This window comes from Triturus cristatus, chromosome 7 (genome assembly GCF_964204655.1).
Source record: "Triturus cristatus chromosome 7, aTriCri1.1, whole genome shotgun sequence".
Lineage (NCBI taxonomy): Eukaryota > Metazoa > Chordata > Amphibia > Caudata > Salamandridae > Triturus > Triturus cristatus.
In genome coordinates, this window is record NC_140590.1 from 1186008032 (window position 1) to 1186034931 (window position 26900).

Here is a 26900-nt window from a genome sequence, read left to right on the forward strand (position 1 = left end):
TCCACCACTGCTACTCGAAACTTCAGGCTCTTTCACAGAATCAGAATCTGCTCTTTCTTCTGATACTCGCAGTGAATCTCTTGAAGCTCTTCCTGCTCCTTTTCTCACTGATTCTGTATCTTCTGATCTCCTCTCAGATACTCGCAGTGAATCTCTTGAAGCTGTCTCTGCTTCTTTTCTCACTGATTCTGTATCTTCAGGATCTTCACCATCACTGGAATCTGACTCTTCATAATACTCTTCACCAGATCCCCCTCTCGGGCTTGGGATTCTCAGAGTATGACTCGCATGTATCCAGTGTCTCACTCCAGCACACTTTACAGCAGTCGTTGTAGTCAGAATAACTTGTCTTGGCCTTCCCCACCTTGGAACCAAGCAATTTCTTCTTCTGTGCACCTTAATCCTCACCCAGTCTCCTGGACTTAGATCATGGGCTTGCTTCTTTTCAAGTGTGGTAGCTTCTCCTCCAATCTGGTGAAACACAGAATGGACTGCGTCAGCCAGGCCTTTACAGTAATCCAAAATCATGTCATCATTTATTGCCATCAATTTATTCACAGGCACAAATGCATGGCGCATAGCACGTCCCATGATAATTTCATGTGGACTCAAACCTGTAGTTCTGTCTGGAGTAGATCTCATAGTCATCAAGACTAGAGGAAGAACGTCTGGCCATTTCATGCCAGTGGCTAAACACATCTTTCCCAATCTGTTCTTGATCGTGCCATTAATCTGTTCAACCACACCAGAAGCCTCTGGTCGGTATGCACAATGTAGCTTCTGTTGTATTTTCAATGCTTCACAAATTAAACTAATAAGCTCATTTTGAAAGTGTCTGCCTCTGTCAGATTCAATTGTAACTGGAAACCCGAACCTAGGAATCAACTCCCTCAACAGTAATTTTGCCACTGTTAATCCATCATTTCTCCTTGTTGGATAGGCCTCCACCCACCTTGAAAACAAACAGACTACCACTAGGACATACCTTAGTCTGTTCACCTGAGGCATTTCAATGAAATCAATTTGTATTCTCGTGAAAGGACCTCCTTCTCTGCCAATGGTCCCCAAACTCACCACTGTCTTCTTCCCAGTGTTAAATTGCTGACAAATTAAACATCTCTGACAGATGCTTTCCGCAATTGCTCTAAACTTTGCATTATACCAGGTCTGCTTAAAAGACCTGATCATGGCGTCCCTCCCCAGGTGTCCCTGGCCATGATACATCCTTGCCATTGACGACAAAATTGAGTTTGGCATCACTGGTCTGCCATCTCTGTAGACCCAAACATGGTCCATTTCTCTTGGAGCACATCCTGCTTTAATCCAATCCTGTTTTTCCTCTTCACCTGCCTCATCTTGTAACTGTTTCACTTCATCCCATGTTTCTAAGACATTAGTAAACATCACAGAAAGAAAAGACATTTCCTCCATCCTGTCCCTGTTAATTGACAAATTCATCCTCGCACAATATTGTGCCAAATCGTTTGAGTATCTGTTGCCAACAGTAATAAAATCTTCTCCTGAAACATGTGCTGCACATTTCACAACTGCTAATTCTTTAGGCAACTGTATTGCCTCAATCAATTTTCCAATCAGCTCAGCATTCTTTATTGGAGTTCCACTCGATGTCAAGAAACCCCTCTGTAGCCACAACTGGCCAAAATCATGCACCACTCCAAACCCATACTGACTATCAGTCAACACAGTTATTCTCATATCTTTCCCAATCTCACAAGCTCTTGTCAATGCCACCAATTCAGCAACTTGTGCAGATTTCACTCCTTTCAACGGTGATGCTTCCACAACCTCTGAAACTGTGCACACCGCATATGCTGCACATAACACACCACTTTCATTTCTCAAGCATGATCCATCCACAAAAAACACATCATCATTCTCAGGCAAAGGAACATCTTTAATGTCTGGTCTTGGTTTCGTACAGTATTCCAGCACATCCAAACAATCGTGATCATCTTCCATTCTTATTCCCACATTCTCAATGTCTGGCAAAAGTGTTGCTGGATTCACATTTGTACATCTTTCAAGAGTCACATTCGATGCTCCCAGAATCACTTTCTCATACCTTGTCAGCCTACTGTTTGACATATGCTGAGTTCTGCTTCTTGTCAAAAGAATTGCCACATTGTGAGGTACGAATACCCTTACAGGATACCCCATTATGATCCCCTCACTCTGCTCCAGGCTTCTGCATGTTGCAGCCACAGATTTTAGACAACCTGGTAAACCCACAGCTACAGGGTCAAGTGTCGATGAAAAATATGCAATAGGCCTTCTCAATTGCCCATGCTTCTGGATTAACACTGAAAGTGCACATCCATTTCTCTCACTGCAGTATAGTTCAAACTCTTTTTCATAGTCTGGCATACCCAGAGCTGGAGCTTCACACATTTTTGTTTTAAGCTCTTCAAATGCTGCCAATTGTTCTGCATCCAATTCCAATGGATCTGTCATGTCACATTTTGTCAACTTAATCAATGGCTTTGCTATCAGGGAAAAATTAATTATCCACTGACGACAATACCCCACCATACCCAGGAACATTCTCACTTCTCTCTGAGTTTTTGGAGCTTTCATTTCTCTGATTATTTTAATCCTGTCAGTAGTCACTTTTCTTAGACCCTTCTCAATATTATGTCCAAGATAATGCACCTCTTTTTTACAAAACTGCAATTTAGCTGGGGATACTTTTAACCCTCCATCTGCCAGATGATTCAGTAAAGCTATAGTATCCACTTCACAAGCTTCACGTGTCTTTGATGCCACAAGCAAATCATCAATGTACTGCACTAGCACTGAGCTTTCAGGCATGATCAAACTTTCCAACGATTTTTTCAATAACTGATTGAATATCGAAGGACTCTCCGTATACCCCTGTGGGATACGACACCATGCTAAAATACGCTGGCCAAACCTAAATGCAAAAATCGGCTGGCTGTCATGATGCAATGGAATTGAAAAGAATGCATGACACAAATCAATCACTGTGTACCACTCAGCATCATGTGGTATTTGATACAGAATCACTGATGGATTTGGCACAATGGGACAACATGCCACCACAATCTGATTAATTTTTCTCAGGTCCTGTACTATTCTGAACTTACCATTAGGCTTTTTCAGTCCCATTATTGGTGAATTACACGGACTGCTCAATAATTCTCTCAGGACTCCTTGCTGAATCATTTTCTCAATTATAGGAGTTATCCCTTCAATTATTTCTGGTGTCATTTTATACTGAGGAATGTTAGGATATGCAATTCCTTCTTTCAGTGCTATTTTTACTGGATCTACATTAATCATCAATCCCACATCTTCTCCTGTGAAATCCCAAACTACTCTTTTCACTGTCTCTCTCAGCACTTGAGGTAAATCCTCCGGATTGAATACTGGAAATGTACCAATTAACTCACTTTCCCTAGTCTCTATAGTCATTCGATAGAAAGCATCATCATCTGGTGTCTCAAAAGCTATTCCATCTGGTGTACAGAAAATCGTGCAGTTCATTTTGCACAATAAGTCCCTACCTAACAGATTCACTGGACTCGTGTCACAGACTATAAATCTGTGCATGTCTGAAAATTTCCCTATCTGTACTTTCACTGGCTCAGTAAGACGTGTTCTGATCTGTGTATTGGCTACACCAACTACTTGGATTGCTTCATCCGAGAGAGGAAGATTTCTAACATCTGTTGACCTGACAGTTGATCTCGTCGCACCTGTGTCTACTAAAAAGGTAACACCCTCTTCATTTATTTTCGCATCCACAAATGGTCCTGCCTGGTCTATTTCTAGAGATGCACCAAGTATGCACTCTTCTTCCTCCCCTCGGCACCGTCAGTAATCACCTTCAGACTCACTCCCTTCACTTTTTAACAAGTACTGCTGTACCCTGTTAGTACGTCTTTGTTTGTTTACCTGCTCATCATTGAAGAATCCCGAATCCTGACTGTACTTTTGTACCCCTCTATTCTGCGGTAAAGGTGGTTTTGGCTCTTGACTCTGCTGCTGTCTCACAACTTTCTGCTGCTGCTGTTGTTGCTGCTGATTATTCCCTTCATTCTGCACCTGTTGATTCAATGATTTTCCATCATTTAATGGTGGATTTGGACATTCAGACCTCCAGTGTCCCAGTTGGCCACAGTTGTGACACGGGAACTTTTTCTTTGCTTCCTCAAGACTTCCCCTTCCCTTACCTGTAAATCTTGGTCTATTCCCTGTATTATTTCCTGGATTATTTGCCTGTTCCACCAACTGTGCTTCCTGTCTCTCTGCAACTTTCACCTGTGCCCACATTGCTTTTTCTTTTAGCTTTCTTTGCTTTGCTTCAATTTCATCACTGAAATATTTTGCATGTCTCAGAATCTCATCCACTTTCTTACTCTGCCAATCCACTGTGTTTTCACGAATTCTCTCACCTATTTCAGGTCTAAGGCCATATACAAACCTGTACACAAAATGGCTCAGATCTTTGTCACCCAGGTGTTCATCTCCACTGAACTGTTTAAAAGCCAGTATCAGCCTTTCGTAAAAAGCATGGACTGATTCCTTTGGTTCCTGTTGTGTACGATCTATCTTAACCCAATCTGTCTCTTTTGGGGGAACTTTACTCTTCAGGTATACCATCACCTGATCGTACTTTCTCATTACCTCTGGATCTGGTGCCCCTGTTCTCGGATCTCTTGGATATTCCTCACTAGGCCAACTCACAACTATTTTACACTCAGTCCACAAGTCTCCTGGAACAATTATGTCAAACAAACTATTCAAGTCAACCCACAGCACTTTTGACAATTTCACAAACCTGTCTACCTGCCTATACCACTCTACGGGTTTTTCTCTCAATCGAGGGAAATCATTTGTAAATGACAAAATATCCTGTCTGGTCCATGGAACATGTACATACCCTCCTCCAGGTATTTCTCTCATGGGAAACTGTTCCACTGGTTTCTCTGATTTTTCTCTCACCGGAAATGCTGAATAAGTTGTTCTATCTTCAGATTCCTCTCTCTTTTTATACCACCTATCCTTCCACTTTTCTACATCACCCCATCTACGCAGTAAAGCCACCATTTCCTTAATCTGTCCTATTCTACCAGAAGTATTCAAATTTTCTATATCCTTCTCTGTGAAATCCATCCTGTACGTTTTCTGTAAAGCCTTTACTTTGTCAATGTCAACTCCTTGGTCATTTGCTATTGCTCTCAATCTATCATGTGTATGTCTGGCTCTCCATGTTATGTTTTTACACATAAATAATATTTCACCATCATTGTGACTTTTCAAAATTTCTGTCGGGATTGTTCCTGTCACTAACTCCTCTAATTCTACTCTTAATTTGCTCACATCAATAATTTCCTGATTTTTGTCTTTTTTCTGAAGCACTTTCATCCAGTCGTTTAAATCATCAACTGTTATTTCCGTTGTCTGTCTCCCTGGAACCCCCTTTCTCTGTGGTTCTAAAATTGGCATTCCTGAAAAACTCGCTTCACTATCCATTGGTTCACCATCTGTGTCAAGTCTTGTTTGTCTCATGTTATTTTTCTCTGCTCCTCTCCCTGCATCTCCCGAAGGACCAGCTGAATTTTTTGCAACATATGGAACTACCAACCCATTTTCACTTATCCTCTGTCCATCAAATATAGGAAGTACTGGACCTATAGTAACAGGCACTGTCACAGCTTCCATGTTCATCGTTAATTCTCTAATCTTTTCAGTCAGTTCTGTTGTCGTCTTTGCTAATTGTCTGGCATTCCTGGCATTTTCTTCTCTAAAAGAATTATCATTTACTGATTCAGGTGTCATCTTTTCTTTCTCAATTGTATCTTTTATCGGAGAAACAACTGGTGTACGCTCTTCCGATACTGATCTATATGGAGGTGGTCTCTTGTACATCATGTCATTTAAAACCTCATCTTCATACTCTCCATATCTCCTCCTTTCTGTTTCAGAACCTCTTTCTTCTGCAGGAGCAGAAGCTTCAATTGTTCTCATCGGGTATAATCCCTCTGTCATGCAACCTTCCCGCCATCTTTTCATCCTTTCCTGATGTGACTCACTATCATGTCTCCTCCCAAACATGTACCTGTGGTACCCTCTAGACCTTTGCTTCTCTCTGTCATGAACCTCTTCTTCCCATTCCACTAAAGCCTCAAACTGTGTAGGTCTCGGTCTCGGGTCTAAGCACAGCATCTTTTCTCGTAAATTTCTCAACACAGCCATATTAAATGAACCATCTTCCGGGAATGCTAAAACACCATCTTCTTTCGTATACCTTACCCAATTCTGTAACCATACACAAGTATGTAATCCATATTTCGCAACCATAAAGGATGCAGGTGTTTTCGGCGGAGGTAGCAACTCACCCTCTCTTGTCTTAACCTCTTTATCCTTACTAAACCATTTCTTAACTTTTCCAAAAAATGTCTTTTTCTTTTTCTCTTCTTGATAATACATTTTAACTAATCTTATTTTAAAACTTTCTATTTTTAAAGATTCGCAAACTTAATTCTCTTTAACGCACCAGTCCTGAAGCGTCTACGTCACTAAACTGCTCTACCAATCCCTGCGCGACTCACACTAACGCACCAATCCTAGCGCGAACCCTTCTCTGAGTCACTGTCCAATCAGTGCGCGAACCTCCTGACGTCAGCAGCCAATCAGTGCGCGAACCTTTTAACGTCAGCAGCCGCTGCAGTCTCTGTCTCCTGTCTCTGTCACTTGTCTACCCCTCCTTTACAAAATACTCTCAGTAGACTCCGTGTGTCAAAATTTTACAAAATCTATTAGTCACTACATAAAAAACATTTCCATTGTCTGCTTCGCTAACCACAGAATAGTAAAAGAGTCTATTTCTCAAGAGACAACAATTTTACATACATCTCATAACTGTTTCCTCCAGGACGTATCCAAAAGAGTATTACAATCAATAAATGTATATGCATTCACACACAATCATACAAAAGAGGAAAATATAATACATACACACAGAATCCTGCTTCTTGAGAACAGCGCACAATCTGCCTCTGCACAGAATTATATCTCACAATAACCAAGCAGCTTACCTCTGCCCAGTTCTGCAAACAAGCTCAGTGAATACCTATTACTCCTCCCGCAATAAGCTTTAACGGCAATCCTTACGGATCCCTGGGACTTAAGACCAGAGTTTCACAGATAACCTTCACTACGATACACACTCCTTATATACCAGAAATTTCTAATAGTAACATACAATGTCACTGATTCCGAACCCAGACAATGAATGAACGCGCAACTTCTATTGTCACACGTAATTCCTTACAATTCCGTCTTTCCCGAGAGCAGCATATACACCTTCTCCTGCTCTACTACGGAACTGCTTCCAGCTTCCAAATTCCAGAAGCACTACATTTAACTCAACATGACGACTCCAACATTTAGTATTAGTACATATACCAAAAACATCAAAATAAAATCAATAATCAATAAGCTAATTTACAAGCAATCTTATCTTATCTTATCAGATCAAGACAACCATCTAAAACCATCCTCTGCTACCAGAGAATCTGATGCAGATCAGGATGATAAAATAATATCCACTACCATAGATAGAGTAATCTTCACAGTTACACGCACATACATACGTCATACACTTGGGCCCATTTCACTTACACGTACTCCGATACTCCATCAGCGGCAAACCTGTAAAAAGGAAACACCTAAACACCCTGCACCTGCATCTAGGCGATAGGACCAGTTTTAGTGGCTGTCCAACACAATATAAACAATCTATAAACAATAATCAATAATAATTCAATAAATGACAAGGAAAGAAACAACCAACACCATGTTCAAAATTATATGGCTTTATCTAAAATTAGTCAGAATGAAATCAGAATAAATCATTTCTCATAATTACCTATTCTAACTAGTGTCAGAACGGGTCAGGACCAGTCTCTTGAAAAGTCTTTTCAGGTTAGAGTCCTCAGCATTGGTCATCTGCAACGCAAGTTCACGCAGCAAGCGACGAAAGAAAGAGTGGGGAGAGCCCTCCCTATGCTAACATTTTTATACCACGAAATACAATGAAAACCCACATTAAAAGTTTGTATCACTATGTAAAAGAAGAAGGATGGGATGTATCTTGACTGCGTCCTGAGAAACTCCGCTCAAGAAAAGTCTTAACTATGATTCTGCAACATTTCATATTTGTTTCCTTCGACAAGCCGGTTTTCGCACAGAGTTCTCTGAGGCTTATTGTCTTTCAAGGACGAGCATTACTTTTGGAGATCCTCCAAGCTTGCTGATGTCCTCCCGGATATATCCTTATATGGACTACCGACAATTTCTCTGTTAGCTGAACACCAGCAGGGGTCTCTCTTGATACATCAAAATTTCTACGCCTGAAATACATCTCAGCCAGGCTTCAAATTATTCTCGAAAGGCCTCCATAGGCCTCAATAGACCATCTTTAATTAAAGAGACAAAATAAAAATTACTACATCATAATGATTAAACAGTGTTAACCCCACTAATACCCTTATGTGTATGCATTTATCTAGCTTTGCGACATACAGAGCATTAATTCAGACAGCGTTTTGTGCTTAAAATAAATAGCACACAGCAACATAAAACATGGAAAACTTTGCACATTATTATAAAACAAATAAAGCACATACACGCTAACCCATGTATAATCCCCTTCCGTGTTAAAACAAACAGGTTGGTTAATAAGACACATTTACACAAGACAAATAATTAATCGTTAATTATTAATAATTAATAAACGCATAGACATGCCAGAGCTTCAAAAACCCCAGAATTTTCTAACAGAAAACTCTGCTCCAGCAATAGAAAATCTACAACTAATGGGAAGATATTTTTGTAAACGACTTTTATGACAACATATTTATGTCAGACGATATTGCCACACAATATAGTCCATGGTGTAACCCATTGATTAGCCTGGGACAAATGTTCAGGCAAACGGTGGGAAAAGTGCAGTTTCTTGAGGACTCAGTTCCACACCTGAAGTAGAATGTAGTGGGTTCCATTAGCCTTCATTTATGCCAGTGACTGAGGGTAGTGGCACTCATTTATGGGGACCAGGACTATTTTTTAATTACACTTTGACCCAGAACAAGAGAAAGGGAAAAGGAATGAGGAAGAGAAAATGGGAAAACGGTGACAAAGAGAGAAAGCAGAAATGAAAAAGAACCAGCAAGCGTGAGATCAAGAGACAAGAAGCGTGGGTTGATGGATAAAAGAGTCATGTTGTGGAATGAACACTATTCAGGGTCGTATTTGACAACCCCAGCAAGTTGGCACCTTCTGGCAGTGGAAACCTAAGAAGCCACTGCTTTGCTTTTTTTTTTTTTTTTAATTAGGAACCACCCGCCAGTTAGAGCTCATGCATTTCACTGCGATCTTTCTGTCATCTGATGGAACAAAATATTCCACAATCCTGTCATGAAATGTTTTCATCATCCCAAAGTAGTATGTTTCGGGCCTTCCACCTAGAGGTGTAACACAGATCCTGCCACTCTTACACTCCACTGCAGATGCATGCATGGTTTTACCCACACTTTGGCCTAGGTCTCTTAACATTCGAAATCACATTCCTTACAAAGACCTGTTAATTGCAAAACAGAAGCAAACTGTTTCAAACATGAGGTTACAACGGAACAAAGATTGAGAATACTCTTTTGGGGCAGTGGAAGTTGTCTCATTGTGCTTGTTGAGCTGCGTGCAGAGCTTGTGCCAACCCAGCACAGGCCTCCTCTCCAGCACCAGTCACAATCCAAATTACAGAATTTTAATGTCAGCTACTTTTTAACTCTTTGAGTGCTACAATTAAGTTTAAAGACACTTAAAAACATTTCAAAATACAAAACAATCCCGACTTTCTTCAACGAAATAAGACCCGCTCCCGTGCTGTTATTTCTATTAAAGAAGGTGGTGGACAGCGAAGAGGGACTGGCAGCTCTCTATTGCCATACGTTATGTTGAAAGAGACATGTGCAGGATCAAAATATTGTTGTTTTCATCGTTGTAAGACTGCAAATTAGTCCACATGTCCTTGATTTAGAATCTAGGAGCTAAAACGAACTGGAAATGTACTTTGACAGGGTTGTAGAGACTAACAGGAGAATGCCGCTGCCCGCGTCCCAAGCAGTGGGACATCAGCAGGGCAGCCCTCTAGTGGCCGCCCGTCGGAGCTTTCCCCCTTTCTGCCTCGCGCGCGAGGCTACGCCCACGAAGGTTATGACCTCCCAATAGTGTGTAGGTGGAGGCGGGCCAGTGGGGGCGAGGCTTGCCCCCCCCCCTACTTAGGAGGCCCTCTCGCCCAGTTCCTCCTCTGTTCCCTGCGCGCTGCTCCAGCCTGGACACGCGTAATTGCCCCTCGACGTGTTTTCGGTCGCAGTTTGGACTCGTGGTTTCCGATCTTGCCACGCGCCGGGCCCTTAGTGGATGTTTTTGGAGGCTACGAGCAACGGTGAGTCTTGCACAACCCTCCCACCCCGGCCCTGGGCAGTACCAGGTTGACGGGGCCCTGTGGCTCGATGGTCACGGGTAGGGGGGGGCGCAAGTGGGCTCCTGCGCGTCGGTAGGACGCTGCAGTCGGGTTTTTGGTGGCGCGCAAATAGAACGGGGCAGTCTTTAAGAGAGGCGCTATTTACAGGCTGGGAGGACGCGGGGTCGTTCGCGGGGCTCGGACGGTGTCGATCGTCGATTTGCGAGTCGGTGCATTGCAGTAAAGGCTGTTTGAAACACTGATCCGCTTGCAAAGCCCCAAATACTTGTTACGAAGGCTCCCACATGCATATTGGTAAAGCTCCGGAAAATCGCCCCTGTCAGTGCGTATGCGATCTCTTGATTAGCAGTCCTACTTATCATGCTGGGAGATGAATTCCTTTTAAGGGGACACTGGACTACACATTTGTAACGCCACATTGGGAGCCCAAACCGCTGCCTGTGCAATCGTGCGCGTGCTCCTCGCCTTTGACCAGTCACCCTGCGTTGCCTGTGACAAGTGCACCACACACCTCTCTTACCTTCTGTGTAGCGTACGTTCCCCATTGAGCCCGGACACCCTCCTATCGTCCTCGGTGCCAGAAGCCAGCCCCCTTCCTTACCGTGCTGTGTGCTCCAGTTCCTTTGGATCGATTTCCCGCCGGGTAGAGCTTGTGGGCATGGTGGGCAGATCATGTGCGGCGACCGGGGCTGGGGTCCTCAATCGCAATCTGGTCGGCGTGTTTGTAGTCTCAGGGCCGCGTCCGCTTTGGGGCTTCGGGCCAAATCACTTAGTCTCCCCGTGCCTGCATATGTTTGTAAATCGGTGCTGCGCGCGCCAATATCTTCGGGTCGAGTACCCGCTAGATGAAGCATATAGGCATAGATAGGAGATCGTATGCAAGGACCGACATTTGGTTTCTGGGGCGGGTCAGTGGTCATCTGCTGCCCCGGGGCCGCGACCGCTGGTGATGTCGTCAGTTTGCGCTCTGGGGCTCCAGGATGGTGCTGTAGGCCCTGGGGGTAACATCCGGCACCGTGTAGAGGGCGCGCAGGAGTTCGCTGTGTGAGTGCGCTGCCCACCCCCTCACAGTCTATATACACTACTGCCGTAAGAGGTTTTCGCATGGCGCATTTGCCTCCATGCGGCCAGCTGATTACCGTGCTAATTATAAAGAGAATGGAGCATGTTGTAGTTGTCGCGTGTTAATGGTAAACGCCAACTTGTGCAATGGTTTCTTTGGTTTTCAGGAGATGCCGCTTGTTCCATCTGTTAGGATCGCAGTATTGTGGCTGTTGCAATAGGTGGTGGGGGTCGTTGTTTATGGGCAGAGCTGTGACCCATTGCAAGGGGTGGGGTACCTGGGGTTTGCTGCCATCCGTCTTGGCTGGCTGTTCTCCCCCGAGTTCTTGGAGGCTCCTCCTGTGGTGCGCATGGCCCCGGTGTGGAGAGGAGGGCTCTGTGGGCGGGTCGTGTCTATCCCTGGCCTGGTTCTCCCCAACATTTCTGGCTGGTAATTCGGGGATGGGGGCCTACCGTGACCGTGTAGGCCACATGGTGGCACTGCTCCATTGTTCCTCAACCTGTTCGAAGTTTATTCGGTTAATTTTTTTTGGTTCACCTCACAAATGTGGAATTTGGTGCACCTTTTTAAGGGTGGTCTTTGGCCTTTGTGCTAAGATGTTTAGTAACATATCTCACATGGTTTAAAATGGTGTCTCCTTTCACCGGTGCATTTATAAAGCACTATTAATGGCTCGGGAGCAGGAGGCAGGGGCAGGATAGTGGGCACACCTTGCGCGATGGAGGGGGAGTTGCGCATTAACGTCTGTCTGTGTCCCCCAGCTCAGGTGGCCCCCAGTAGGTACGGGGTGATTTGTGCACACACCCGCGATGCTAGCGGCGGCTTAGGAAGGGGCGTCAAGGGTTGGGAGAAGGGACTTGAGGGAAGGTAGTAACAACGTGCACTATTACAGGAGCAGCACGTATCTAAGAGGAGCGTTCCGTGTCTATAAATATGCAACATGTGATGGCTGGCGGCTCATGTTGGCAGATCCATGATGCCAGTGCGTGCATGGTTCACACGATTTTGCTCCAATACCTCTCGTGGGCGCGTTCGCGTCGGGCCTAAATTTAAAGAGGCTTGCTGGACTTGGGTGCCTTGGCGGTATTGTGAACGCTGCAGCGCTCCATAATACCGCAGGGGTGCCCCCGCGCGTGAGATTGCCGCTGGGCACTGGCCCCGGAGCTGCACGTTTCACCCACGCCATCATGTGCCTGAGCTCTGCCTTTTCACTTTTCGGTTTGTCTCGAAGAATAGGTGGGTAGTCCCAGTCTACAGCGCATGTAGTTATTTCCCAGGATATTGCGCAGTATAGTTCCTTTGGCCATGTCGGAGCGGGTATACAGTTCGGATGGCGGTGCATTGATTGTGTTTTTGCTTATGTGGCTGCTGCATTTGCTAAACGTGAACGGCATCCATATACTAGCACGCATTTACTAGTATAGACCGATGGAACGTGTCAGGTTGCTTATAATTCCTCAAATGCCACAAGCTTCTATTTATAATACCCTCCTTGTCTCAGCGCCTTTTCAATATGCAGTGATTCTGGGCAAATCACTTAATCTCCCCGTGCCAAAAAAGAAAATGAGTGTGTCCTTGGTGTAGCGTCATTTGGCGCGCAGGGTGTTGAGACCAATGCAATAATCCTGCATAAGTTGTAATTTGAACTTCAGCCCGCCTGAGATTGTTTAATTTTGTGGCAATGCAGGATATGGTTTAACTTGGCGACGACTGTCTAGATAGCACCATCTTATGGTAGAGGAGCACAGTTGAGTTGACTGCCTCAAGTCTGTAGTTTGACTAGGCACTATTTAAGAACTCTGCTTCATGTGTGTGAGAGGAGTCATCTCGCAAGGGTATATATGGAGAGGGCTCTTAGGGGACAACATAGTCAGTTTGGCACAATTAGAAATAACTTTAAGGAGGAAGGTAGGAGTCATGTTTTTCATTGCCTTGTTTTTTGTGAAATGTTATATATGGCTTAATGACACAAGGGCTGCATCACACAATTTGGTACTGAAGTAGTCGCAACGCAAACTGTGAACTGCGGCTATATGCAGGGGCTTGAGGCGGAAGGCGTTCGTGTAAATAGCTCATTGTTAAGATCCCTGGGAGAACCCAACATATTTGAAGAGAAAACCTTGTACAAACTTCCATAAATTCCTTACTACTGGGAGAGTAAAGAGAGGAGTAGGGGAAGAACTTTGACTATAGGTAGCAGGATTTGCCCGGGCAAAAACTTTCGGAGAGCATGTGGTGAGTCGGCCACCTTGGGGGCTATGTCCTGTAGGGGTAATGTGTTAACGGCATCCATCAGGGGGTAGGTGTCCTCCAACAGAGTAGATTACCTCGTGGGCCCGAGCCGGTCAATGGCACAGGGTGGGGGGCCCGTTTTGTTGTGTCCATCAACGTCCCTTGTCCGGGAGGGTGTGATTTCCCGGTTATTGCCTGGGTTGGGCCAGGCAGGTGGACCGATTGTGCGTTCTTGGTGTCCAAGTGCAACATCTCTCAGTGTCCACTGCTTTGCCAATGGTAGTTTTTGTTAGCAAGTTTCGGAATAGCTGTTATTGCGGGACACTAGAAGCGGTTGTGTGTATGTCCAAATTGGGGAAGGTTTTTCTTGTGATACAGGCAAGCTTGCATTATGGTGCCCAGTGCCTTGGCCCTCGGTATCGGCCCGGCGTCATCGTGCATAGGCACGCATTTAATAGGGATATAACCCACATTGCTTATGCCCCTTATGCAGTGTCTTGTGCAGACTCCTGCGCCGCTGGCAATACAGCAGCTTTTTTCCGTAGGTCCACATGTAGGGCTTCATCTTGTGGTGTCAGTTAAAAATAATTTTCAAGGGCCAGCCGTACCTGCGCCACACGATCACAAAGGTCGTGAGGCCGCTATACTCAACCATGTCCCTGGAACCTTTCAACGCCGTGGCTCATTTTGTATATCCCTGGCCCGGCCACATACTCCATCTCCAGCATGCTTTGCTGGTTAATTGATTAAATGAATAAAGTCGCATGTTCTAGCTCGAACAGAGCAACAGTTACTAAGCGCAATGACATGGGTTCACACGCACTGGAGAGCCCCCTTTACATTCATTCCCTGGTATCTTTGCCCCAAAATGCAGCGTTTATTAGGTTTATCCGGTACTAGGGGGGAATCGCTTTGGCATTAGTTCCATGCCGGTAGGTACGGAGGGACGAAGTTGTGTCCCAAGTGGTGCAACAGGATAAGGGAAGGTGTATATATATGATATATGTTCCCTGGCAGCAGGAGTACAAAGATGTCAAGGTTCAGCCTAAACCCAGTCACAACCATGATGCAATGGTCAGCTTGTGGAAAGGTGTAACACAGAAATTGAGCTACCAATGTTATTATTGTAAGTTCAACGCTTGAGTCAAGAGATGTGGCAGTCTTCCATCTTCGCCTTGCTTTTAGAAAACAGCTGGGAGTAAGGTTTCTCTCAAATCAGTCACAGTGGCAGCTTCGTGTGTATAGAAAAGTCAGCAGCCTGAGCTGTGTTGAGGCAAGTTGTGGGCCTGGGTTTGTGTATCATACATAACATCTTGAAGGTATTTTGTGAGTTCCACGCTTGAGTTAAGAGATGCGGCTGCCTTTCATCTTTAGCCTTGCTATCCGGAAACAGCTGGTGTGATATTTTTCTGAACTCAGTCATAGTGGTAGCTTAGTCTATACAGGAAAGGCAGCAGCCTGAGCGGTCTTTTGACATGCGGAAGGCCTGGGTTTGTCTATCATACTTTACATCTTTGAGGTTATTCTCCCCGTTTTGTGCTGGAAACTATGGAGCGGGTCCATTTAGTAAGCACAAGGAGCACGGGGGCGTTTCTAGCGCTAAAAGGAAAGTTGAGACTTCCCAGTTGAGTTTCAGTGCAAGGCCACATTTGGTGGGGTCATTTCCAGGCGCAAAGCATTAGGCCAGACAGCCCTGGGAATTAGGCAGGCGTACGATTAGCTAAGAGTTTGTTCAAACTGAGAGAGAGCATATCGACCATAATGAATTGTGGAACCAGGTAAAGCTTTACAAAGCAATGCTGTAGATTTCCGGTAGAATGCTGTATGGATAGGCTTCAGGGATAAGGCCATGACCTTTCTGGAAGGGGCATTCTTCTTCGACCTGTGTCGAACTGGGAAAGGAAGTAAGGCGGGCTGGATAACTCTTTATTCTACCTGCGTTGGCACACCTTGCCAGGAGTGATTGTCAAAGGTTTTGCCTTCAGCCAGTCTAGGTTAACACCCATCAACTCCAAGCTAATTGTTCATGGTGACATTGGGCTGCAGTTGCACAGCCCAGTATTTGGCCCCTGGGGTTGTCAGTGTCGTGAATTACTAAACTTCACTGAACCGGAGGTGAGGCCGGGTTTTACACTAGCAGAAGTTTGGGGGTGCAAGCCTCCACCTAGGGGGTGGCTGGCTGAATTTGATGCCCTCATCTACATGGTAATAATTGAGAGAGCAGAGAGCGACCATACCTCTTGATTTTTGCACTTAAACTTTCTGGTACTGGGAAGGGCTTAACACCTTCTGAAATAAGCAGGACCGGAGTTGTGCTGCTCTCCACTGACATAAGATAGAGACCTGCCAACTATGAGGATATGAACGGAATCATAACTGGGGTTCACAACAAATTATTTGATAACATGAAGTTTCCTTTCAAGCCACGATGTCGGTGCCACGAATTACCTATAGCACAGCAACACCGGTATAACAAGGACTGTAGGCAAATCTATTAACTCCTTTCAGCAGCAATAAAGTCCAAAAGCTAGCTTCTATTCAACAAGCAAGGAAATTGGATTCGCTGTCCCAGTGGAGAGTAAGAAAAGATTGGGATAAACAGAGGGACCAGTATGAGACTCTACCGTCCAATTTAATGTACCTTAATTTGCAAGTCGAAAGGCTAAAACAAGGAGATGTTGCTAAGATAGGGGTCAGTTTGTAGTAAACAATAGGATAATACGATGTGAAAGGAAGCAAATTTAGATACCCGTGGTGTCAGCTTGTGTTTAGATACGTAGGTAGGGTGGTTACCTTCACCCTGCTTATTGTGCTGTAGCCGCAGGGAACACTATTCCAAGCCAGGTAGGCACTTAATTTGGCCAATTGAAAGAATCTTAACAGGATTGCGGGTCCACAAGCGCCTATTTCACCACTGCCTTGTGACCTATGCCATATTTTTCAGCCTCAGAATCAGATTTAGGTGTTGCTCTTCTCGGCCAGCCTTTCCCTGGTTCCAGGGAGGTGGGTAACGTTCACAGCTTTGGGTCCCGAGCTGAGCGATGTATTCTTCGGCAGCTCAGTCAGTCATATTGGCTTTATCCGGAGTCATGATAAAATACGTCCATTTAGCAGTTACGTTAAAATGTTTTCTCCTGCTAGAAATCGTGCAATCCCCGCAGCAGCAATTCAGGAACCATGACTATCTATACATCACCTTTGTAGACAAAGTGGAAATGAAAACCTTCGTGCTAGGATATGAAGGGGATTGATGGATTGACGAATTCAGCTATGGTTCAGCTCTGGCTCCATATGTAGGTGCTAGATCTTCCCATAATTACGTTAGGAAGATCTGCAGTGGCATCGCTAAGAAAGCTAGGAACACCAGTCACGTCTAAGCTGAACGGCAGTGGGGCCAAAAGACATTCTTTGTTAGTCTGCCCTGGGCTCCTGAGTAATTTGCAAATTAATGCCGTATATTTACGGGTTACAGAACAGGACCCATAATTCAGCCCACTAGAAGCTGGCTCGCAGGGGCAAGGCACCTAGAACAGCGAAGGTCGGAAGGGGGGGCTCTGGCAGCGACGGTAGCCTCCCCAGAGCTGTGGCGGAGTTACAGGGCGATCTGGAGGCAGACGGGTACAGTAAGGGTACCTCTGCGACAGGCGGTACAGTAAGGGTACCCCTGTCCGGCACAGTAAGGGTGCCCGAGCCAAGGTCCAGGAGCCGAAGGGGGTTCTGGGACGACCGCGACGGCGCCCCGTTAGTCCTTCGGGCGGTTGGGGGGCCTGACCAACCGGGGGTGTGCCACAACACGCTCCGCCCCTGTCGGAAGGGGCGGGAGTAGGAGACAGATCACGTGACCCAGTGGATGATCTGTAAATAATTATGTGCCACACTGCCGGGCATCGACCCACCGTGTGTGCTGGCTCACCAGGCGGGCGGAGCAGCAAGGGGCTGCTTGCCCTGGATCGCCCGTAAGATAACCCAATTTTATTATCATACTATGTTGTATGAAATAAACCTGCAGCAGTTCTTCACCCACAAAGAAAGTGTCAGTGTAATCATTGGGTGACGGCTGTGTATGCGTGTTGACTGAAGCGGATGACGGTGTGGTCACTAAGAGCTGATGTCGTCTGTGTCGATGTGATGGTCTGGGACAACCTAGGCAGAGTTCTCAGTGTTGCGATCGATGCACCCCGACTCCAAGACCGCTTCAAACCAGGGGTGAAGCAAAATCTCAGAGGCTGCCAGTCTCTCTGAGGGGTCCCGCCTCAGCAACGAGCGGATGAGGCACCTCGCTTTAGGCGAGACGTGGTCGGGTATACAGAACCGTCCCCTACGGATTTTAGAAAACAAGGCACTGGGGTCAGAGTCATGGAAGGGATAGCGGCCCACCAGAAGAGTGTAGAGCATCACCCCCAAGCTCCAAACATCGGCCGACTTCCCTGAGTAGGTCCCTGTTGTGTTCAAGATTTCGGGGCTGACATAAGCCGGACATCCATGTTTGTCTGAGAGGGCATCGTCTCCCCCTTTTATGATGTGGGTGTCTTCCAAGCTTTCCAATCGCAGCTGACTCAGTTCTTCATTAGAAAAAACAAATTTTCTTAGTTTGAGGTCTCCAAGGACAACAGCGGACTGGTGGCAATGGGCGACGGCAGAGACGATCTGCTTGAAGAGATTGGCCGCCTCCTCCTCGCCGAGGCGTTTGCAGCGCCGCACGTAGGAGTGCATGTCTCCAAAGTCCTTCTCAAAGAAGACATAGGCCTTGCTTTCCCCCACAATGACCTCCACTATGCCGGAGATATTGCTATGCCAGGGCAGCTGAAGGGAGGGCACTATTTTGTCCTGGTAGTGCTTTAAGGGGAACACCTTACACTGCAGCTCCTCGCCCGTGTGGAGCTCCACCGCCCGGCAAACACTCTCCCGCCCGTCCGGCTGCAGCAGCAGGTAGTTGGCGATGCGGGTGGGTCCCTGGTGGCAGCTCAGGTCGGTGCCCAGTGGGCACGGGGGGCTGGGCGGGGACGAGCCCAGGAAGCCGCTACTGTCTGGCGAAGGGCATTCGGCGAGCCGGGGGCACTTAGCGGCGGGCTCGTCACTCTCCAGCCTCTTGAAGCAGCGGGCACGGAGGCAGAGAGAAGTTCCGGGTCCCCACTGCCGCCGCCGTGGGTGTTGTAGGATGACAGACATTGAAGTGGTCTTCCAGCCGCAGGGGAGACGGAGGTTGTTGGGACTCGTTGGGCATTTACCAAAACACCGACCGGCTTCAAGGCGCTGCTTCCTTCCACAAAGTAATGTCCAGGATTTACACTTTTCCTAAAAGCAGGATCTCCCCGAGGGCACTCCGGAGAAAGCAAAGTCCTGCTTCCACAGCAGAGCCAGCCACTCTCCAACTCAGGGTGAGGAGCCCTACTCCCACAGTGAGGGGTTGATGCAAGAGGCCAGGAGGGTGAGAATCCCTCTCCTTCAAAGGCAGCGTTGAGGTCACTTGGAGTGCCAGGCTCCAGGAGGCATGGGCATTCCTCCCACCGCAGCCAGAACCCTCTACTGCCGGCATCAGGTGCAGGCACCAGCCCCTTCTGCACAGGATCCTGGTGCGCCCGGGGCAGAGCTGTGCTTCACTTCAAAGGTTAGAGATATTAGTAGTCTCACTGAACTTTTGTCCGAGACAGATGTTTGCTTTGCCGGCAGTCAGACATTCATTATCTGTCATGACCAACAAAATGTGATATATAATTCTTTCATCTTGACAAAATTATATTCAAACACGGGACCCCACTATAAGGTAGTGAGGCCATTCAGATCTAGTGAACGTCTTTTTGATTGCCCAAAGGAATAATTGAGAGTTTCTTACCATATAAATTGGTAAAATGATGCCGTACGCCGGAAGACTTTTTTTTTTGGCTTTAGTCTCGGCGATGCAGGGAAAATCTGTTGTGAAACACTGCCACTGCTGGTCATTCAGTAGAATCTGCAGATGGAAAAGTCCACTGTTAGTGCATTTACTATAAGCAATACAAAAAAAATCTTGATTTTTATAATGCGTAAACAGATCAGTTCAATGGAGCCTGTACTATTGTGAAATCAACAGCTCCTTAGAAATTCAAATCTCACTTTGTGTTTTTAACCTTGCATGCTTCTCTGAATCCCATGTCTCATTTGCTAACGCTCTCTCAACTGTGGCACGTACATTAGGAGATAGATAAATGGGTCTTGTTGCCAGCCAAGTTGCATCGTACCCATCTCACTTCAATTGTTTTAGGATATGGCAGACCAGTAGCAATTATGTCAGCTGATAAGTTGAGAGAGGAAGGCTTATGCTATAGTTAGTGGGAATAATAAAAACTATGAATAGCATATTTACCATCTTAATTTTAGCCAAATTCTACCGGTTCAGCAATAGTGAAGTCGAGACTCTTAGGCACAAATTTAGAAATTTCAAAAGTGCCCTATTTTCTTTTATCTTACCATCTTAGTTTTCAGTTGGGCATCCTGTCTACCCTGCTACTCATTTCAATACCAAGATAAAGGTATTCTATTGCTTGCTTGGCAACTGAGTGGCCCTCATGTCAGACGACATCCTGCCTTAACTGCATGATATTAGAGCACCGCTGGGCCAATCGCCCTGGGTGAAGGTGACACAGGAGGCTGTGATATCAGCAATTATGCAGTCGGTTCCTATCTGTATTCATGACTGCAAGGCAAGGAGGAGGTGGAATGGTAAAGGGCTCTGAACCAGTCAATGCATTGGGGCCTTTTTGAAAGTGGGATGGAGATACAAAAACAGGGATGATCCTTAAAAATCCACCACGAGCCTCAAAGGCAGCACTGTCCTCGGATGGAATATTGCTAGCACCAGGATGTAAAGCAGGCTTTGGTGGCCTTGGAGGCAGTCAGACTTTTATTAACTGTCATGACCAACAAAATGTGATATATAATTCTTTCATCTTGACAAAATTATATTCAAACACGGGACCCCACTATAAGGTAGTGAGGCCATTCAAATCTAGTGAACGTCTTTTTGATTGCCCAAAGGAATGAGTGAGAGTTTTACATGCCATATAAATTGGTAAAATGATGCCGTACGCCGGAAGACTTTTTTTTTGTTTTGGCTTTAGTCTCGGCGAGGCAGGGAAAATCTGTTGTGAAACACTGCCACTGCTTTTTTTTTTTTGTTATTTTTAATTTGCCAGTACAAAGAAAAAAAAGAAAAAGAGATTTCAATAAGCATTACAAAAAGGCACCCATCCCCCCCACCCCACAAAGAAGAAAGAACTTGCGTATGGTTACGAGAAAAGAAAAGACACGGTAAACCAGAGGGAAAAGAAAAAAAAAGAAAATGAAAAAAAAAATAGTAATAAAACGAAGGAAGGAGTGAAACGCATACATTATCTTGACTGTGCAAGCCATAGGCTCAGTTTTTTCCCAAAGCTCTAATCCCTTCTTCCGTCTCTTTCTTCGCATATATGGCAATTTCTAGATATGTGGCAATAAAACGGGCTAGTCAGTGTGAGAACGATGGATCTGGATCTAGCCAGGGGGAAGCCACACAGAGCCTCCAGACAGTCATGGCAATGAAAATTAAACCATCTCTTTTCAACTGGGAAGTCTCCGTCTGCGTTCCTAGCAGAACAATAGTAGGGTTCAATATGATGGGCTGAGTTGTAACTTCCCTTAAGAATTCCTGTATTCTGTTTAAAGTGATGGAGAGTTTTAAACATGTAGAGAAAATATGGATAGAGTTGACTCTGTATTCCGCACATCTAGGACAAAGGGTGCCTTGGCCAGACCCCCACTTAGCAATTTTACTAGGGGTGAGATATAGAAAGAAAATAATTTTAAAATGTTGCACCTGTAGTTTGGCTGAGATTAGGATGTTCTGTGAAAGGGAGAGTGAATTAAAAAAAAGTGGTGTTAGGAGTGTCAGTTTTGCTGGACCATTTATCAGCTATGTTGTGTAGGTTGTTGAGGGGTCTGTCTATTTATTATGTTGTATAATAAGCCAATTCATGGCGCAGCTGACTTACGTAAGATGTTAAGCATATCAATTTGCAAAAACAACAAATGATGGACAGAATGCAGAACAATGTCATACATTCACCCCAGTACAGAGATCTGGGCCTAAATCCATCGTTTTTTTGCTCACCATGCCATTCTAGTTTGAACCCAGCCATATGCAAATCAGTCTTGACCCTGTGCCCCATGGGAACAGTCCAGCCCGAACTGCCATATCAATTTCCCTGAAGCCAGAGAGCCCCCCTACCTTCCTAGACAAAAATTCAGATACACAGTAATATTTAAAAGCATCTTCATTTTTGAGGTTAAACTTAACCAGTAGCTCCGAAAAAGGGACCACCCCTTCACAGGTAACAAGGTCCCCTAATTTCAGTGTGCCGGCCTTGTGCCCTACCGAATATAGCAGGCAAGCTGCCATTATTCAGCGTGGAAGTGTAGAAGTTAAATCTACCCAATCCAAGAATTTTACGGATGCTGCGAAAGGTTTTAAAAGAGTTTAGTAGTGTCTTAAACCTCACCCTTTTGTAGTATCCGTAGGTGGTCTCCCGAAGTAGGCAGCCCCAAGTCTGTTCACCTAGCAGAAGCTGAAAAGGCATAGGGAGCCCTATGGTCTGAAGGGGTGGAGCCTCTTTTAGCAGTTCTGTGCTATATTGTAAAACCGAAGCCCAGTAGTAAAGTGTGATATTGGGGAAGGGCCAGCCCCCTCGCTCTTTTGGTAGACAAAGCTGCCTTAGTGCCCTCCTGGGTTGGGAGTAAGACCAGATGAACTGTGTGAAAATTTGTTGAAATTTTAGCAAATTGGGCTTACTGAACTCCAAGGGTATTGTAAGGAAGAAATACAAGAGTTTGGGAAAGTATGATTTTTATGACATTGCATCTGCCTACAAGCGTTAAATGTAAGTTGTTAATTTGTTTCAGGGCCTTTTTTGTGTGTAGTGCCAGAGGGCTAGGTTGTCTGTGACAATTTCATCCAAATTTGATGCTATAGAAACTCCCAAGTATTTGGCTTTAGAAACAACTCGAGAGTCAGTCCATAGAACTTGTCTATTTGGGTTTTGTTTTGGTTCAGAGCATAGCCAGAAAGCCTCCCAAATTTTAGCGCCTCTTTTTCTAGAGCCACTATGGTGTTTGAGGGGTCAGGTGAGGTAATGGCCAGGTCATCGGCATAAGCCATGATCTTAGTACAGCTGCCTTGGAGGATCTCATTATTTCTCTCCATTTGATTGATGAAGGGGTCAAGATAAAGGGCAAACAGCAAAGGGGAGCATGGACAGCCTTGCCTAGTGCCCCGGGAGATCTTAAACTGACAAGTTAGTTGCCCATTGACTGAGACACAAGCTGTTGGTTTAACGTAGAGGGCTAGTACTGCCTGCGTGATCTTTGGTCCAAATCCCATTCTCTTTATGACCGCCCACAGAAATTGCCAGGAGACCCGATCAAAGGCTTTCTCAGCGTCCAAGAGTGTAAGTGACATCGGGTCTCTGGCAACCTCCGGCAAACGTACGTTCATACAAATTTAGAGATTTCACAAATGCCCTATTTTCTTTTATCTTACCATCTTAGTTTTCAGTTGGGCATCCTGTCTACCCTGCTACTCATTTCAATACAAAGATAAATGTATTCAATTGCTTGCCATACCTTTGTGAGCCGCTGTTCTCACTGAAAGTCTGCAGTCCGCGTTGGGAATCAATCTGTCACCAACGTTGTTAATTCTCACATAGGGAACTTTATCAGGACTTAGATGATAAGAGTACCTAGAAGGGAAACCTCTAGGGTAATTACTTCCCTTCTCTGTTGCAGCAATAGCTGCCAAGATGTCATCATCAATCTTATTTTTGGATCTCGTAACTGCTGCTACTAGATATGTTGCCAGTGCTGTTTTCGCTGCTTCGTCAGCTAAGCTGTTCCTGACAGCGTGGACACCAACTCGCTGGTGCCCAAGAGTATGAATTACATTCACAAGAGGCAGATTCTGTTTAAGTTCTGCCACTCTAACCCAAAGCATTTTATGCTTAATTGTGCTACCCTTGGAATCTCGATATTAATTTTGAGACCAAAAGAATAAATTGTCATTAAAAGACTGAACACAGTAAAACGAGTCACTCACTATAAGAGTAGTAACCCGAGGATCAGCAAACTCCAGTGCAAGCACCAGAGCACGTAGCTCTGCCAACTGGGCGGTTCAATCACCCAATGACTGCGTATGCACGACATCAGACTTGAATTCACCATTCACGAAAGTACCAGCCGCAATTGCGCAGGCCGCTGAATCAGCATGCTTTGATTCCGTTGCTGGTTGCGCAGAACCGTCTGTGTATATGACAATGGTAATCCTCAAGTGGGCGCAAAGACAGAGGAGTTGGATGAACAAATTCATACTGCAAGTACTCCTGAGTCTGCAATGAAGCATCAAAGATGTAGGTGACATCCGGTGAGGTCAAAGAAGTGGCCCTTTGTATCCAACGTGGATGCAAAGCTTTAGAATTAGGTACACTGGCTTTCGTCACTGCCTCAAGAGCAGGATACGGTGTGACAACCAACATGCGTTTCCCCTGCGACAGTGGTCTCTCTAAGAATTGCCATCTGCACTCAAAACTTTTTCGACAGTGGAAAAACGCATTTCAGCCGAAGTGTACAGGTGTGACTTGTAAGCAATGGGAACTGTATCGCCCTCATTGAACGTTAAGTATGTGAAACCCACTGCGGCAGGCACAATTCTTATTACCAGGTTAGTGTGGTTATCACGTATCAGTAAGTATTTCTAAGCAAGCAGGTCAGCCTGCAAAGATTGCAAGATAGCTGAATGTTCTGGCAGCCAGCTCGATTTGGAAAAATTAGGTTGTACCAAGGCATATAGCGGCTTGATACGCTGGGCATAATCGGGAATGTAAGTACGCCCGAAATTTAGAAAACCCAGCAAAGATTGTAGTTTTCAGTGTTGTTGGAGCACGCAAGCACACGCACTTCTCCAGGAAGTGAGGGGCTAATCCTCAACCCTCATTGTTGAGTTCATAGCCCAAAAACAACACTTTATATTCTGCAATGTGTGACTTTGCAAAGTTGAATTTTTAAACAAAGTCCGCAAACGTAACAATGATGCGGTCAACGTGACACAGATGCGGCCATAATTAGTCGTCTGTGAGATAAATATCATCAACATACGAGTACGCATCAGGGTCAATGCTATCTAACAGAGAGACTACACGTGCTGCAAAGACGCCAGGGCTGTTTTTATAGCCCATGACCTTTATGTATTTTAGATGGAATATACGATATGTATTCTCATTCCACAGATAAAATGAGAAGCAACATAAGTGCTGTTTGTAGGGATAAAAGCTGTATATGATACACATCCCTACGACGTAGTAGGAGCTGGTATGCGGGCCCATAGCTCCTACTAGGTTAATATTATAATGATGAATTATGGGCCATTTGTCAATCTAGACGGCCATGGTATACAAGTTCAGTTCATACCTGTACTGAAGAGAGCCTGTTGGGTCCAGTAAAATGTCTCTAAATGTTTTTTCCTTTTTTTCTCTCTCTGTTGTGTGTGTCTGTCAGTCACTCTCTTTGATGTTAGATGTCCAGGGAGGGGATTGTTGACCTCGGTTGCCCTGACGAATTTGCCATGATATAATTGGCAATGAAACATGTTGGCTGTCATTAAAGTGGTCCACAACATGCTGTGTTTTTAATTTGGTGCTGACTCACAGTTCGGAATAAAAGTGACCAGCTGTTGTGAGTCTAATCCAATTTTAAGTGAGTTTTTTGAGTCTCACTGTTTTCACAAGGTCTTTATCTTTTAGCACTCCTCTTTTTTTGGACATATCACACTTTTTTCTTTGATAAAGTTATCGATGATGACAAACGTGGGCAAGCTGGTGAGAACCGACCAGTAGCACCTCTGGTGGTGCGCACCCGAGATACTTTCTCTTTTCTCCACACATTTTTGAGCACATGTACACTTTTAATTGGGAGTATGTGTCAATTTGAGTGTACTGACTGATCACTTCCTTTTGTTTGTCTTTCTTCTTTTCTGCAATTTTAAAAGTAATGGGCGCTGAGGATACAGCCAGACTATGCTATAATGATAGCCGGCTGAGGCTTTAGATAAAGATATCTTCCCTCATTGGTATCCGATATATAGATTAATTCGCAAAAGTGCCTATATTTGCCAGATTCTTTGTTGGATGATCAGAACAATTTGCGCCAATATTTTGACCTATGACTAACAGGGAGATCGGCCTATAGCAACAAAGATCATCCTTGATGCCATTATTGAAAACCAGCACTATCGCCGATTGTGACTAGGAGCTAGGGAGACCATGTACCACTGCAGAATTAATAATTGTTGAATGGAGTGGGACCCATAACAAAACTTCTGCTTCAAACATGTAAACCGGCACACTATCCGCACCTGCGACTTTATTTATAGAGGACATATTTATGGCCTTTGTGACTACCTGCACCGTGACCTGTAGACTCAAAGCAGCAGATAGGTACAGGAGAACATGGCTAGATGACAAACCACTGGGAAGATAGTATACTCCTTCAAAATTATTAACCCAATCGTCCGCGGGGATGCGAGCACACGTTTTCCTGGTTGTGGGTGGGGGTGGGGGGGGGCGAAGTATGATCGATAATTTCCCAGAAAAGAGCCGAGTTAGTTGTTACACTAGCAAACCGCAGCTGATCTCAGGCCTCCTCCTGAAACAACCTCTTACTCTCTTTAACTGCATGTTTGTAAGCAGCTCTACAAGTTAAAACTGCTTTTTGAACCAGAGGTCATTTTTTCAGGACACAAATCAAGTCACTGAGCTTTCAAGCATTAATGACCAAACCAGCAACGAGGGATAACTAGAGTGGGCTTTGAGGGAATACTCAACAACGTCTTAATATTCAAACAAATGGAGTTGAATGAATTAAGAATAGCTTGTGGTGTAGAGTCATCGCCCAAACCTACAATACAAAGATTAATTAATTCCTTCTAGAATTAACTAGATATAACTTTATCCCATCTCAATCTCAGGCCCTGGGCCACAACTCTCACCTCCCTTGAGCCCGCTCAGTGACTGTACA

The 26900-nt window shown here is 45.1% G+C and overlaps 1 long non-coding RNA gene and 1 pseudogene across 1 annotated transcript in view; both read right to left on the bottom strand.

Annotated features, from left to right (window-relative positions):
* The window catches only part of LOC146811416 (uncharacterized), a 232224-nt gene that overhangs the window by 196103 nt on the left and 9221 nt on the right, over window positions 1-26900 (bottom strand). Inside the window, exon 2 of the long non-coding RNA XR_014966735.1 lies at window positions 19660-19776. This is a non-coding gene — a long non-coding RNA (uncharacterized LOC146811416). The remainder of the gene's footprint in view (window positions 1-19659; window positions 19777-26900) is intronic.
* LOC146811420 (tribbles homolog 1 pseudogene) lies at window positions 17925-18995 on the bottom strand (annotated as a pseudogene).